The following is a 12,223-nucleotide window of genomic DNA, read 5'->3' as shown; positions in this document are numbered from 1 at the left end:
GAATAAGATGCAGTGAGACGTTGACGGGTGTTGTGGTGATAAGCTACATTTTTGTGCTGGATAAGAGGAACGAGGGGACGTCGTGTAGCTTAAGTGGCACAGATGGTTACAGGAGAGGGCTACGATAGAGCTGTCGATGATGAACAAATGGGGGAAAGACGAGTGAAACTGATTGGTCATTTGAAGCTATTCATCCTCTGGGCAACAGACTGATACATTTGAAGTACGAATTTGAGTAGATTAGGAAACCTCTCACTTCTACTTGCTCACTGTGAAGAAATTTGTGGATGGAAAATATTTTTCATCCAGTAAAGACGATACGTAAGCTATAGAAGGATGTTTAGTTAAATTTTGAGAAAAGCATACCAGTGAAGTAATACACCCACTGACAAAATAGTAGATTAAGTGAACTGGCTTATTGGGGACGACGTCGAGAAATAAATGCATTTTGGGAACAATGTTTCATTTCTAGGCACAGAAACGTTCTCGTTCTCTCTGAGTGCTCTGATAACGACCATTAATTAATAACCAGAATGCAATTCGTCTAAAAATGTCATTCGGGTAATACATTCAGTATTTTGAAAGTGCACTGGTTACAGTTTTTTTTGCAAACACCGTGCTTCCTACTGACACCGGGATGTGTAACTGAAGCGTAACGCCATCTTCCCTGTGGCTGAAATTTAAGTGAAATATCTGTCACCTGTTCTTAAAGCTACAACACTCAAACGAGTATTCACTTTCCTTCCCCTTAATATTCTTTATAATAATCAGATGCACCTGTGTTATTTGTGTACTGTGTTGTGGTCATAGAGTAGGAGTACCTATGGAGTGCGTATTCAGATGAGCAGAAAAGGATTTTCTTCTTACAAAAGTACGTGGCTTGGTGCTATCTACCTCTGAATAGTTACTGCTCATCCTTGGCATATTTTGATTTGCGGCTGTAGTAGTAATAGTACTAGTTCTTGTACTAGTTTTATGATCCGTAGATTACTTTATCACTGATATTGTACATGTCATTATACTATAAGTTAAGAACAACAAAAATAACGTAATTCATGAATACATGCGTTTATGTACGTAGAGGTCTTGTTTGACGAGGGAGGAACAAGCACTCGGCTGTGGCCTCATACCACGAAACTTCCAGAGTTTGCCTGAAGTTATTTAGGAGAACCACGGAAGACCTAAGTAAGTATCGCTGGGGAGAGAGTGGAACCTCCATCCTCCAGAATGCGTGGCCAGTCTGTTTAAAACAGCGCTAGATAATTCGATTTATACCTAGTGCTCAACACTGTTTGGTACAGAAGATACTCCATTATTTAAAACAACAGTGTTCCGCTGTTCATTCATTTCTCACTACATCACTGGACACACGACACACACTATACTCACATTATTTAATAATGGAGCGTTATACACACTATCAGACGACAACAACATCATAGCAAAAATGTTTGGTTTGTATTTTGTATGCCGAAACTTCCACTTTTCTTGCCTGATACAACGATTGAGGCCTGCCCGTTATTATTATTAGTGTTACTAACAAATAAACTTGTAAAGACCGGCGTAAATATCTATAGGTTAAAGTTTATTTATTAGAGCAAAACTTGAATGAACGACGTTACACTATAATTGCGTGATAATTCCGTTTGATTATGGCGATGCCCGCAGTAGGCAACTCTCACTTCATAGGTATTGCTATTCATTGGTTACATCTCAAGGTACTTCTGTTGCAAACAGTATATTTCAAAGGATACACTGAGGGAAGAGTAAAAGCAAAGAAGTGCGCCCCGCTCGGCGATGTCTAAAGTAGACTTTATCTCACTTTACGTCACATTCTGTCGGAACTGCAGCGGAAAGAGGCTCACTGAATCTTCCTTAAGAAGGCTCCACGGTTGGATGGCCGCAATCTCCTACAACAGACCAGACACCCACCACGTGCAGGGTGAACGGCCTGTGTCAAAACTGCTTGACTCAGATAATCATTACCAGTTGACCCCATCTGTCAGGTATAGTGCTGCCGTTTACAGATGTATTTCATCGAAACTCCCTTCCTATGCTGCCTCACGTTACGCGAAATTTTGATAACACATTTATTTTTGTTAATAGCGGTCACAAAGCTGTTGTGACGAGCAGACAAAACATAATTCTGGATATTTTTATCCGTTGCCCCAAACTGAAGTAGAATCTTAAGTTCTAATCAAAAAGGTAGAGAAATGATTCAAAAACAGTAAATGTTATTTACAAACTACTTCTTCTTGTACTACCAACAGATACGCATTATGTCACACACACATTTAATTCTTAATAACGCATTGCTAATTAATAATTTGGCTTAAGAACTGAAAAAACTTTTTATGCTGTGAAGACGAGCAGAAAGACAAATAACAACTTCCTTAACTACGAGTATAAAAGTGGGGATTAAACAACAGTGGGTGAAGTGAAATAAGTATCCTGTTTAGGGATGAACATTTCACGGGATAGCCGAAGCAAGGAAGACACACTACGTGATCAAAAGTATCCGGACACCATAAAAAACATACGTTTTTCGTATTAGGTGCATTATGGTGCCACCTACAGCCAGGTACTCCATATCAGCGACCTCAGTAGTCATTAGACATCATGAGAGAGCAGAATGGGGGGCTCCGGGGAACTGACGGACTTCGAATGTGGTCAGGTGATTGGATGGATTTGTGCCATACGGCTGTACCCGAAATTTCCAAACTCCTAAACATCCATAGGTCCACTGTTTCCGATGTGATAGTGAAGTGGAAACGTGAAGGGACACGTACAGCACAAAAGCGTACAGGCCGACCTCGTTTGTTGATTGACTGAGACCGCCGACAGCTGAAGAGGGTCGTAATGTGTAATTGGCTGACATTTATCCAGACCACCACACAGGAATTCCAAACTGCATCAGAGTCCACTGCAAGTACTATGACAGTTAGGCAGGAGGTGAGAAAACGTGGATTTCATGGTCGAGTGGCTGTTCATAAGCCACACATCACACGGGTAAATTCCAAACGACTACTCGGTGCAAGGAGCGTAAACATTGGACGATTGAACAGTGGAAAAACGTTCTGCGGAGTGAGAAATCACGGTACACAATGTGGCGATCCGATGGCAGGGGGTGGGTATGACGAATGCCCGGTGAACGTCATCTGTCACCGTGTGTAATGCCAACAGTAAAATACGGAGGCGGTGTCGTTACGGCGTGGTTGTGTTTTTCATGGAGGCTGCTTGGGCCCCTTGTTTTGCGTGACACTATCACAGCACAGGACTACATTGATGTTGCTTCCCACTGTTGAAGAGCAATTGGCATATGGCGATTGCATCTCTCAACACGATCGAGCACCTGTTCATAATGCTCGGCCTGTGGTGGGGTGATTACGCCACAATAACAGCCCTGTAATAGACTGGCCTGCACAGAGTCCTGACCTGAACCCTATAGAACACCTCTGGGGTGTTTTGGAACGCCGACTTGGTGCCAGGCTTCACCGATCTACATCGATACCTCTCCTCACTGCAGCATTCCGTGAATAATGGGCTGGCATTCCCCAAGACACATTCCAGCACCTGACTGAACGTATGCCTGCGAGAGTGGCAGTTGTCATAAGGCTGGGCCAACAACATCTTGAATTCCAGGATTACCGATACAGGGCGCCAAGGACTTGTAAGTCATTTTCAGCCAGGTGTCCGGATGGTTTTGATCACATAGTGTAGATGTACAGGGTGATTACAAGTAAAGTTCAAGTTCAGAACGCTCTAAAAAAAAGGTCCACTGCTCAGAAAGACGGCAAATTTAGACGTATTACTATCGAAGAAGGCGGAAACGTTGTGGGGAAAAAAATTAAGATAACATCACCACTAGACGGCGCTGTAAGTGGCGGAATATGCAAAATAAATGCTTCGAGTACACAGCTGTTCCCCAGTTTGCGTCTCAGAAGCTTGGCATGACTGTCTCAATGCTGGATCACATGCTGCTGGTAAGGCTTTTTTACAAGAACGGTGACTGCAGGAGTTCCAGACGCTTTAGGGTATGGAAAGGGGCGCTGATTTGATGCCTGACAAGGGTCTGGAGAAAATGGCTACGAAATTCGAAAACACAAGTTTTTCTGAGTGCAGTGTGACAGATGAATGAAAAAAACAACAAATCACTGATTGGAAAAACGAAGAAGGTCCAATCAACCCTGTTTAGAGGAAACTAAAGAAATTTTTTAACACTTACAATATTGTTCCTACAGTTTTATGATCTATTACAAACTTGTAGAATTAGGTTATCTGTACACAGGGATGAGTCGTTCCAGCGCATTCGATAAATATTTTTTCAGCTAACCTCTTTGGAAATTGGTGGACATTCGTCCCTTTTGCAATAAATTATCATCTCGTGGGGAGTTTGCAAGGATGTCACAGTAACATAGGTTTACACAACAATTTATTTTTATTTATGTTACTAGCCAATTTGAAAACACTTATATTTATTTAGTAAAACATCTTAAGAACAATAATGTACCGTGATACAACATAAAAAATTAATTAACAGTATTAACACTTTTTAAGCTTCTTCATCAGATTGTACTATGTTGTCTTTTTGGAAGGTTTTATCTTCTCCATCAGACTGGAAATCGTTATATCCTGTGGGCCACTGAAGAATGTTAAAAACAAACGCTGGATACTCTAACGGAATGTGCATCATCATTTTATTCAGATGTTTCAGCTATTTCGTATTTATAGGAATCTTATTGTTGTATGCCATGGTTCTGCGATAATCAAGCATTTGGTTTCCTTTAAAAAGCCTGTATGTATTGCGAAGCAGTCCATCTGTGCATTCCAAACAAACTACATGCCCTGGATTCTGATACTTATAGGTCAAATGCCGAAATTTAGCAAGCGAAAATCTTTCCTTTGCTTGACAATTTATGACCAATGAAGATTTTTTAAAGTGGTGTGGCTACCATTCCTTAAAGTCAATAATATATTTATGTTTAATAATGTTGAGTTGAACAAATTCAGTGTTTTTCTTGAATTAACTATCATTTCAACGTATTGTTTGACAGAGTAGATTCTATCTTATTGTCGTATGACTCTTTTGTTTATGGCAAAATCCCTACCACGAGGGAGGAAGGAGTGACCTCGAACAGGAAAATAATGCTCAATTATTTGAAATTTTCCAGTCGTTGTGAGATACATCAAGTATCGTATAACAGTGTTGTTTGTATTTTGCCCCCCCCCCCCCCCCCACAAGAATCACTGAACACAAGTAGTTCTTTCACTGAGTCAGGTAGTCCACTTATGCAGTCACGATTGCCTTCTCCTTCATGATCGCAGTAAAACTTTGCAGTATTGCCTTTCAGGTTATGGATTCCCAATACAAAAAGCCACGGTTTTCGTAAGCAGAAGAGTTCTTGTCCAGGAAGGCAAGGAAGGGGAACGTTTTGCATATAATCAAACACCAGGACGACTACGTCATTCATTTCCTCACTCCTTGTTATTTTTTTTAGTAAACTTAGATTCTCGTCGCTTGTGAACCATCGACTCTGTGACAGCCACTCGTTTTCCAACTTCATTCAGGAACAGATATTTAATTTTGTCTAAAAGCTTCTCACACACAGAACATACTTCTACTTGTGGGGGACCGTACCTACAACGAAAATTTTCATTGATGTATTTGAGATACTATTCATACTTCACTGTCAGTTCTGGATTTTTATCACCAATTAAGTCGCGCATCGTTTTCACATTTAAAAAATGGTTCAAATGGCTCTAAGCACTATGGGACTTAACATCGGAGGTCATCAGTCCCTTAGACGTAGAACTACTTAAACCTAACTAACCTAAGGACAACACACACATCAATGCCCGAGGCAGGATTCGAACCTGCGACCGTAGCAGCAGCGCGGTCGCGGACTGATGCGCCTAGAACCACTCGGCCACATCGACCGGCTTTCACATTTAAGTTGGAATCCAAAATACAATACTTTTTCCACTAGTGTGACTGGTGCCTTGCGAAAGATCGAATATGAGCATCAATCTTAGTAACGACATCAGATCCAACTGTATTTCCCCTGTTAATATGCTTTTCTCTACGGCCATCTGGAGACTCGCCATTAACAAGGAGATATGTTAAGCGAACAGCATCATTATCACTCACAGCATACAAACTCCGAAATGCTTTGCAACATATGTGTCCTTTCGGTCTATTCCTTAACAAAGAATCTGTGTGTACCTTTTTCACAAATATTAGATTTTCTTTTCTGCTCCTCCTGCTTTGTACAGGTGAATGCCCTACCAGTCCCATTAAATACAGATCTTTCTCCTTCTTAGTTTTATCATCGTACAATATCGTGGTTATTTCGATTTGATTCTCATCTTTGAAATGTTCAAAACACGTTTTGGGACAACTGCAATAAATCAGAATGTTGGAGCAAGATACAATATACTTCACTTAAATATTTAACAGTAAACTGAAGACAAATATCGCATGAAAACATTTATATAAAACTTACATGCATGATGGACCTGATCGTTTTACTGGCACAACTAATTCTTTAGAGGTTACGTATTTCTGTCTCTTGCGTCTTTCTTTGACATAGTCATCTACATTTACTACACCTTTTCTTCTACCGCACACTTTTTCTATTTCAAAGTCACTTTCACTCATTATGCTACGAGACTACAAACAGCAACTCACGCAAACAAACTGACAATAATGTGGAAAAGTAAAACTGAAACAATGTGTTTAAATTCCACTTAGTGGCACTGTTGTAACATTCTTTGCCTGACATCTGATGATGTTGGTTACTCTAGTGAGTGGAAAACAGAAGAATGTCCGGACATTCCTCTCTATTCCAGTAATTACAAAATTTAAATGGCTGTACTTTCCGTATTATTACTGGTTTCTTCTTCCCATTTCCACTCATCGATGAAAATTAAATCTATATCTGAGCCTGTTTTGGAAAAAATGGACTTTCTTCCTTTTTCCAGTCAGTGATTTGGTAGAGGATGTGGCCACAGCACAGCAGGAGGGGTCGAGCGGTGGCGTCCAAATATGCAGTGCACGGAGAATTGCCTGAACTTTGGACATGCCTGTGATCATCGTACATAAGATTCTACGAAACATCCTGAAATGCTATCCATACAAAATTAACCATGTTAAGGAGTTGTTTCATGCTGACCTGGCACTATGACAAACGTTTGCTCTAGAATAAGTGGACCATGAATGGCTATGGAACATTCTATGAACAGACGAAGCCGACTTCCATATCCAAAAAAGATTTCTACTTATTAGCCATCATTTTCCTACAGCCCGGCCATCCAGACCACCCAATCTTAATCTGTGTGACTTTTGGCTGTGGGATATCTGGAGGATGCTGTGGTCAGTGCTCGGATTACAAACGCAGCTGAAGTGAAGGCTCGCATTGCGCAACGCGTTCTGAACGTGACGGCTGAGACACTTCTATCTGTTGTGGAACATGTTTCTCGACTTCAATTTGTGGCAGAAAACGACGGACAGCAAATTAAAGAAGTCCTCCGAGCGTGTCACGACTGTTGAAAACCGATTCCACAGTTGCTTTTTACACAGTTTTTGTCCTTAGATAACTAAAAAACCAATTTCGTTGCTGCTTTTTATGCTGTTCTTGGCCTTAGGATAATAAAAAAATCGATGTCATTGTTGCTTTTTATGCTGTTTTTGGTCTCTGGACTGTTAAAAACCGATGTCGTTGTTTGTATGCGAATTTTGGCCTTACAACTGTTAAAAACAAGTTTTGCCCATCTATTGTGATATGTCTTTCTTCTGGTGGCTGTCTTACGTAACTAACAGCTGTATGTCAAATTTATGCTGTCATCCACAATACACAGTACAGCTGAGTTAGTGTGCAGCTCATACCACAACCGTCCTATTTTGACTAATCTCTTATTTGCAGCCTAACCCATTCACGTTACGATGCTTACAGCAGCATGTAGTGAGAAAATTTCCGTTAAACATTTTTCTCCGATAATTTTCCGACCAAATTTGATGTCATTCAAGACAGTGGTTCGGTTTTTACAACGTTTTTAAACTAGTACTTTACTTATAATTACCTTGCACAGGGCTATATTTAATTAAAGAGCTTTACAGCTGTCAGATATGAAAATAAAGATAAAATTTCTAAAAAGTATACCTCTAGATCACATGATTGTGTGACTGTAAAACATGGACCATTCGAAATCCAGAGCAGAAGAAACTGGATGTATTTAAGATATGTTTCTGTAGAAAAATATTAAAATTTATGTGGACAAATAGAGTACAGGTAGAAGAAATACTGAAGAGAATTGGTGAGGAAGGAAGAATATAGATGATCTTCACCACAAAGAAGGGGAAGGTTAATAGGAAAAGTACTGCAGCAACCTGACAAAGTTTTCGTGGTATAGTTAACGTGGCACTGGAAGCAGCAGTAGAGTGGATAAATGGGTAATCCACACAAAAACCAGAATATGAAAACATATTATAGAGAGTGTTGTGTGTGGTAGTTACGTGTAGAGGCGACAGACTAACACACGACAGGAAAATATGAAGGACAGAATGTAACACCAACGCGTTTCCCAGCGACTAGACTCCCCATTTGGCGAGATGCGTAAGTGTACATCGGCACAAGGTTTTTAATAGAGACGGAGACAATTATTTATAAATAATTCAGCCATATAATTATTGTTTCTGGACCCGTTTCGAATGATCAACGAGCAGGTGAAATTGTTTTAGAGTTATTAATTTAATTTTTAATTTATTTGCACTTCAACTAACGACGCTCCCAGATTTTTCGCGTGTGGCACTTAGTACTTACAGCCAAATGACTTGTCTGGCATTTTTTAAATTTTGATTATGGGTCACTCCATAGAGTTACTTTTAAAATTCAGAGAATATAGTTAGGTAACCATCATCTTTCACATAACTCAAATGATTTAAGCAGCACATGCCAAGAAATTTCTCACTAGGCACGAATGTCCTGTGTACTATATCTTATAGGTGTTTGGAGCGCCATTTCGTAGTAATGATGGGAGCTACGAGCTTCTGAGGCCCCTCAGTCCTCTGAGTGAAACGCAGTTGGGCGCAAGCTACTGCCACAAGCAAGCCGTCAGAATCTAGCGCCAGTCCGGCACTAGCTGCATTTTTCTGTGACTGTTGCTGAATTTCCATTCGTACCCTTCAAAAAGTAATTCTACACAAAAAAATATGTTCTTATCAGGGTAATATATGATGCGTACCGCACAGCAGGTCGCTCAGGAAGTCTGCGGTAGCTTGTGCGAGTCTCAGGGTAGCACTTGCGTGGCGCTGGATTCGGGTGGCCCTACACCTAGGCGTTTTGCCGTTCACCGTTGGATGGCAATGGCAGCGATTTGACAGTGGCTAGGGAATTTAATTCATCATAGATTAGTAAGTTTTGATGAAATATGTATACAGGGTGGTCCACTGATCGTGACCGGGCCAAATATCTCACGAAATAAGCGTCAAACGAAAAAACTACAAGGAACGAAACTTATCTAGCTTGAAGGGGGAAACTAGAATGGTTGGCCCGCTAGATGGCGCTGCCATAGGCCAAACAGATATCAACTGCGTTTTTTAAAATAGGAATCCCAATTTTTTATTACGTATTCGTGTAGTACATAAAGAAATATAAATGTATTAGTTGGACCACTTTTTTCGCTTTGTGATGGATGGCGCTGTAATAGTCACGAACATACGGCTCGCAATTTTAAAAGAATAGTTGGTAACAGGTAGGTTTTTTGAATTAAAATGCAGAACGTAGGTACGTTTGAACATTTTATTTCGGTTGTTCCAATGTGATACATGCATCTTTGTGAACTTATCATTTCTGCGAACGCATGCTGTTCCAGCGTGATTACCTGTAAATACCACATTAATGCAATAAATGCTCAAAATGATGTCCGTCAACCTCAATGCATTTGGCAATACGTGTAACGACATTCCTCTCAACAGCGAGTAGTTCGCCTTCCGTAATGTTCGCACATGCATTGACAATGCGCTGACGCATGTTGTCTGGTGTTGTCGGTGGAACACGATAGCAAATATCCTTCAACTTTCCCCACAGAAAGAAATCCGGGTGCTTCGACAACCAATCCACCTGTCATGAAATATGCTACTTAATACCGCTTCAACCGCATGCCGGACATCCATCATGTTGGAAGTACATCGCCATTCTGTCATGCAGTGGAACATCTTGTAGTAACATCGGTAGAATATTACGTAGGAAATCAGCATACATTGCACCATTTAGATTGCCATCGATAAAATGGGGGCCAATTATCCTTCCTCCCATAATACCGCACCAGACTTTAACCCACCAAGGTCGCTGATGTTCCACTTGTCGCAGCCATCGTGGATTTTCTGTTACCCAAGAGTGCATATTATGCCGGTTTACGTTACCGCTGTTGGTGAATGACGCTTCGTCGCTAAATAGAACGCTTGCAAAAAATCTGACTTCGTCTCGTAATTTCTCTTGTGTCCAGTGGCAAAACTATACACGACATTCAAAGTCGTCGCCATGCAATTCCTGGTGTACAGAAATATGGTACGGGTGCAATCGATGTTGATATCAACACCGACGTTTTTGAAATTCCCGATTCTCGCGCAATTTGTCTGCTACTGATGTGCCAATTAGCCGCGACAGCAGCTAAAACACCTACTTGGGCACCATCATTTGTTGCAGGTCGTGGTTGACGTTTCACATGTGGTTGAACACTTCTTGTTTCCTTAAATAACGTAACTGTCCGGCGAACGGTCCTGACACTTGGATCATGTCGTCCAGGATACCGAGCAGCATACATAGCACACGCCCGTTCGGCACTTTGATCACAATAGTCATACATCAACAGGATGTCGACCTTTCCCGCAATTGGTAAACGGTCCATTTTAACACGGGTAATGTATCACGAAGCAAATACCGTCCGCACTGTCGGAATGTTACGTCATACCACGTACTTATATGTTTGTGACTATTGCAGCGCCATCTGTCACAAAGCGAAAAAACTGGTCCAACTAAAATATTCGTATTTCTTTACGTACTACACGAATATGTAATAAAAATGGGAGTTCCAATTTAGAAAAACGCAGTTGATATCCATTTGACCTATGGCAGTGCCACCTAGCGGGCCAACCATAGCGCCATTTGGTTTCCCCCTTCAAGCTAGACGAGTTTCGTTCTTTGTAGATTTTTCGTTAGATGTTTATTATGTGAGATATTTGGCCCGGTCACTATCAATGGACCGCCCTGTATATATATATATATATATATATATATATATATATATATATATATATATAAACCTACCCTGTGAATCAAGCTATCTATTAACGAAAACCGCATCAGAATCCTAATAGTAGTTTCTGGGGTTAATCTGAACATACAAAGAAGCTGTGGGTGTGGTACTTTAATTTGTACATGACTAGGTAGAGAGCTAGATATGAAACAAGTAGGTACACAAATAGATAAGTTAACCTCTGTATAAAAATTTCATGAGACAAGAGGCCAGAATAAAAAAAAATTTTCATGAAATATTGAAGAACTGAAATTCATATTTGGACTTCCACTGTTGTTATTCAGAGGAAAGTTGACAACTTGTCCGAACTGGGGCGATCATTAAAATTATGTAAAGTTTTAAACGACTTCTTGTTCTCCGCATACGGGTGCAGGGATGCCGTAACAAGAAAGAAAGCACCGAACGTAGTTGTTTGTCTCATCTCCTAAGAACACTTTCACGACTTTTTTATGGTGGGAAGCTCAATGAAATGTAGCAACGGTGAGGTCATAAAAACTTTACCTTCACTCTCATTTGCTAATAACTCATTCTGTTAGCTGGCGTCTGGACTCACGACTGTCCCAAAACGATGCCACTGCGAACACACTTTGCTCCTGGTACGTACCACTTTGCAGATACTCAAAATTTTCCTGTTCATTACTTTGATCTGAAAGTCATATTGTCTTTAGAGTACAGTCACTGTTTATACACGGCATGCACAACTGCACGTTGCCTTGGCCAAAAAGTGGCAATATAATCCATTTAGTAAGAAATCAACTTTGCCACCCCTTTTGTCACCTCGATCGGTATCTCATCGGTACATTACTCTATTTGTGGCATGACAGTTTCTGTTAAAGCGTTCTCTCTTAGGACCAGTACAACTCTACGTTGGGTTTAAACACATTTTTTTATGTTTTTTCTATTTTTAGCC

This window comes from Schistocerca piceifrons, chromosome 7 (assembly GCF_021461385.2).
Source record: "Schistocerca piceifrons isolate TAMUIC-IGC-003096 chromosome 7, iqSchPice1.1, whole genome shotgun sequence".
Classification (NCBI taxonomy): Eukaryota; Metazoa; Arthropoda; class Insecta; order Orthoptera; family Acrididae; genus Schistocerca; species Schistocerca piceifrons.
This window is presented reverse-complemented; position numbering follows the sequence as displayed.